The sequence below is a fragment of the Nicrophorus vespilloides genome, unplaced genomic scaffold, assembly GCF_001412225.1.
Source record: "Nicrophorus vespilloides isolate i.1.1-1 unplaced genomic scaffold, Nicve_v1.0, whole genome shotgun sequence".
Taxonomy (NCBI): domain Eukaryota; kingdom Metazoa; phylum Arthropoda; class Insecta; order Coleoptera; family Silphidae; genus Nicrophorus; species Nicrophorus vespilloides.
In genome coordinates, this window is record NW_017096199.1 from 1 (window position 1) to 5885 (window position 5885).

Genomic DNA, 5885 nt, shown 5'->3' on the forward strand with positions numbered 1-5885 from the left:
AACTGGTTCGAAATCACTTTCATCACTAGAAGAGAGTAGCTATCAGCATATCAGATCTATGTCCTGAAGATAATGATTCTTCACAAGTAAAATTAGTCTCAACTTCGCATGTTGATTTTTTCCCTTTGACAATATAATCAGTGATTAAACTTTGCGACTTGCTATTTTTTGTACAATTCCTGATATCCAGAAATGCAATTCTGAAGATCGCGTTGAAATTTGAATGCTCGTTCAGAATTATCATCTTTTTCGATGAAATGGTTTGCGAATTTGTGTCAAAACGTGTCAAAATGGCCTAAAATAGTTATTTAAAAAAATGCTTCTTGAAATAAAAAGCGCATAACTTCAAAACCGCATAAAAAGAGGAGAGTGTGTAAACACAATCACTTATTCAAAATCAAATCAATGTACTAGTACTAAATTTATTTCACATTTTATATTATCTTTATCCATTTATGTTCTTTTAAGGCAAAGTATATAAGTATTGTACTGAATTAAAAAAAAAAACAATAACTGTAAATACACAGCCAACTATTTACAAAACAGACCTGTTGGAAATAAACCGACTGCAGCGGATTATGAAATTTATAAAAAAAATAAACTCGTTGATCAATTAATGTTGATTTTAAATGCAAATCCTTTGTTTACAGGGGAATAGAAATAGGCTGGACAAATAGGCGGATCGCAAATGAAGATATCACAATAAAGTGCGGAATGCAAATCTGTTAAGTAAATATTGGAAGCCGTAAAATTAATCTCTTTATGCAGTCCCGTAGGTGTCTGGCCGATCGAAGGCTTAATGCATCCAGATCGAACGTTACACGGTGCAAATTGCCACCGATAATAAACACCTAGACATCAGGTACCCCCCCAACGATCCCATAAAACGACGCGACCGCATTATATATGCCTGTTAATAGATGGCGCTGCTCCGGTAATTCCGTACACGTAAAATCTCCGGCTGTAAATCGTAATGGCAGAATACTATTATTAACATGGGATAATATTCATATTATGTGCGCTAAAGTCCGCTGAGGATAACAGTGACAAGAGGATTGAAACATCGGATCGCATCAAAGCGGTATTAAATCATTCATGGCCACTATAATTAATGAAATCTATTGATCAGTTTCAATCGTGAAACGCATTTGAATTACATCATTATAACAAATACATTAAGAAGCACTTAAAATATTATAAAATGATAAACTTTAATTGCGAAATACAAATTTATCAGTTATTTAGAAAGAATTAAAAACAAAATGTCAAGATTGTCATAAAATTGACATGTTCCAATCCAATCTAATCTAATGCTGCATCCACACTATGCATGACATAAGACATAAATGATTGCAGCTGTCAGATCCATTTCAGTGTCAACGCATCCATGACAACCAATAGTTGACATGAGTACAGGAGCTTTCAACAACAACTTTTTTATATATCAAAAAATTGAACAACAAGATACATATTTGTTAAATAATTATTTCATAAAAACACACACTTGACAAAGTACACCAAAAGCAGGTTATTAAAATTATTATGAAATATTTACAAAAATATGTATGAGGAAATGATCTTAGAAGTTTTTCCAGAAGTGCAATTCCTAAGCAACCCGTTATGAAAATGCACTTTCCCTGGAAATTCTCTAAAAACTTGTTGCTATTTTTCATTTTTGGTCAGAAACTTTTAACTGATTTGCTTCAATCGATGCCACGTTTATATATAAAGAAACACAAGTCAAAGTTCCAAAGACCTTTGTAACTCTTGCAACATTTAATATCTATCGAAATTTTGATTGAAAATAATTAGAAGATTGTTTCAAACTAATAATTTTTATACACACAAATTGATTTATTAACAAATTGATTTATTTTAATATATTAAATTCAATCTCTTATACATTTAAGAACAGCAACTCTCTGTCAATCTGATTGAAACCTATCCAAAGTTGATCCCAATTCTGTTACAGTACACGAAATAGACTACCCTGGAAAGTCCATTTCTGTAAAATAAATTATGTTTTCATTCATCTCCAGAACCAAATCCTTGACGTAAAACTACTAAACTACCAAAAATTAACCAAAGATCTTTCCAGTTTTGGACGTTTGGGAGCAAATTTGAAAAAAAAAAAGTTTTTCACTTTATTTCTAATAAATTAATAATCTAGAAACAATAACAAATAAAATTATAATTATAATATTTTAGATAAACTTACTTAAAAGAAAAAATAAACTATAGAAACAGTAAATTATTCAATTACATTAAAGCTTTGCTAAATGTAATATTGTGGAAGTTGGATCCATAGGATTATATTTTTTTTCCATTTTAAACCAACTTTTCACATATTTCTCAAAATCAATATCATTACCAATAATTTGTTATTATCCTAACTTATTTAATGATTCAAACAATGATTTTTATTGTTATATTTTAATGAATGAATTATATAATGTATATTATTTCTATATATATATAATCCATCTAATTAAACGTTTGATACCACACCTTGAATTGAATAGCTCACATCCATACTAATAGCATAAAATAATGCTCATATTCTTAGAATGGAATTGAATTTCATAACTAATAGTATTTATTGTAAAACAATGTTTCGACGAAACACCAGAATCGTGTGAGGTGAATAGAGATTAAGATCCTAGGTTTATGCTTCTTTGTCCGCTGAAGATACGGCACAAAGGAAATGGCAATTAACATAAAAGTCTATTTAATAAACGTTGATTTATCAAAAATAGTGAATGGGGGAGGGCCGAGACCAACACGAAATCATATGTTAATAAAACATTATAATAAGAATGGCGCTATTTGGTGTCACATTAGCTTGAATACATGTATATAAATCTGTTCATTTAAGTCTAGTTAAACGAAGCCTAGAAGACATTGAATGCGTGTAAACAAATATAGAATGGGAAGGAAATCTAATAAACATACAAAGCGTATTCATATAATCCTCTTATTATCATTTAGATTGTAACTAAACCGAAGTTTGGATCACATCAACAGTATCAATCTTAATCACAACTAAAATACGTTCATACTTTTGTATACAAACATTTGTGAGAAATTTGCTTATAGAAAACTAATTAATTCATTCAAATCAGTTACAATCTACATAATTAACGTATAAAGCAGTAATAAACAGTAAAGGGTACAGTTAAACCAATTGATTTTACATTAATATAATGTAAATTTCCAGCAATATCATGCAATGTACCGGTCTATTTAAAACCGGACTAATCGAGAAATTAAATACATATAAAAATCACAAAAAAGAGTGAAACAACGATCATTTATGTATAAAAAAATAATTTTGTGTACTATTTTTTTGTAATTTATTTTGCTTAATTAAAATTTTGTACAAAAACTTTCTAATTCAAAATACAAAAATTTAAATACACATTTTCATTTCGATTAAATTCAAAATCACATATGTGTAGTTATTCATACATGTTAAAGTTAATGAAATATACAAGTAGGAGTAAATAATATGAAACTTGAAGAAAATTCTTATTTTAGTATGTATGAATAATAGCTAAAAAACTTAAGCTTTTTTAAACATTTTAATTATACTTTTTTACGTAAACAACAGTTTTTCAAAAAACTACTTATTCTTAATTAATCAAACGAGTTTTCCCCGCTGTTGTCTCGATATAACGATGTTCCGGCTTTGTTTGTTTTTATTTGTCGGTGCTCCTCCTTCTTTCTACTTATTTTAAATTAAAGGCAAATGAGCCAAAGATAAAAGTGCGAATGTTTGCGCTATTAGGATGCACGATGAAAGCTAGGGAAATTGTTAGTCCCAACATTGACACAATGCAGTGAATTGTATTGGGTGTGTTTACAAAATGTGCAAACACTAGACTACGCTCACCAAGTTACGTGTAATTACGTAATTGTGAGACAGCCGGAGACCGTGCTTTGCATGCAACTGAATTATACATTTAATTTGTCTCAGATTTATATTTCTAATTCAAGTAAATCTTTTTAATAAATTGTTTATGACTAATAAAAAAAATAATTTCAGTAATAAAATTCTGGAATCTGGAATTTTTTTGAAACAGAATATATTTTTGGTTCATTGTATAAATCGATCATGAAATTGTATAGTCTTATTGTAGTCGAGGCTTTAATGAGAAATTCCAATCAAGATATTTACATAGGATTTTGTATGATATTTGTTGTCGTATTACAGAATTGATTAGCAATTAATTGATATAAATGATGGTGTTGCAAAAGTGTGAGCTGATTGGTGATTGAATTGCAAATGGGCCGTGTTCGGCGCCCACACGGACAAGCAATTAAAAAATACTTATAGCGCATTAAATGAATGCAGCAAGCCAATGAATTATTTGCATGTCGTTATACAACACGTGGTGTTGCACGAAAATGCTCCATCACAAATCATACAGCTTTCTGAACATAATATCCACGCAGTAAATTTCGTACTTATCCAAAAAGCTTTTGTAGTCAAAATCTTCAACTTATTGGTTTTTATTTTTCAGTGTCTTCACTTTTTAAGTTGATCATATTTTATGAACATAAAACATGAAAGCTTTCCATTTCTAACAGATTTTGAAGATACTAATAAAAAGAAAGATTTTACTAACACTGATTTATAGTTTTTCTACGTATTCAAATCATTTACAGTATAAAAGCTCTCCAAATTTAAATAACATATTCATTTCGTGATCTCTAGATCAAAGTTTCATTTTAATATGTTTAATACCAAAATTGATTAATGGTGATCAAAATGTAATACTCTTTCATGTATCAAATTGTGATAACTTAAATCAGAAGATTATTAAATGAAAGTAATCATATTCGCTGTCACTCATTCTATTGAAAAAAAATAATTGGATTTCTTACATTTTTTTTTCAACGATTTTCATTGACTTTATTGACCTCAGCCCAGCACTGCTTAACGAACTCATGTTCGAAGTTTATGATGATTGCTTTACTGACAAAAAAAATCCTCTTCGGAATCCGACGCTAAGAACAGCTGATAATAGTTTCTCCAAGTGTTAACCACTTATTTCTATTAAAAATTCTATTTATCTCAAAAAAAAAAAATGATTGAAATATATTAACTTTTCTTGTTTCATACATTCTACTTTAGCCGATTTTGATTGCAAAAGTGTAAAGCAAAAGTATCAACTCAAATTATTAAATTATAAAAATTTCATTTATTTTAGAATAAATGTAGTTTTCTGTTAAAGTATTAAGTTTTATCTTATTCTACCATTGAATGATAAGAATTTATCAGTGTATAAAAATTACTATTATTGAATAATTTAAATATTTTATAATATCATTTATTCCATTTTCATTTTAGATTTTATAGTTTTCAATTTGTATTATTTTGTTTTGTTTGTTTTTACTTTATTTTTCATTGTATTCTAGCAATTAATTATGACAATTATTATTGTAATTTAATTTAATTATATGTTTGGTTAAATTAATTAAAACTACAAATATAGTAATAATAATTAAACAATTAAGTCAATATCTCTTTGTATCTAATTATTTATTATATACAATTTATGTATTAATAATTATTAGGAAGAATAACCAAACATTACCAATTATGTTGTTAATATGATTACATGTTATTTTTATTTCTCATTTTTTGTCTGTAATTATTTATGCAATTGTGAAATATTAATAATAAACAAAATTTTTATTTTATTTTCAAATTTAGCAAATTTTTTTAACAAATAAACAAAGAAAAGTTTGATACATATTGTGATGCATTAAATTAAGTACAGCTTCAACGTTGCAAAGATTACTTTGAATAGTTATACTAAACGTTAGATATCAGTTTGAAATATATAAATATATATAAAATAAATAAATAGTGGGTGCGC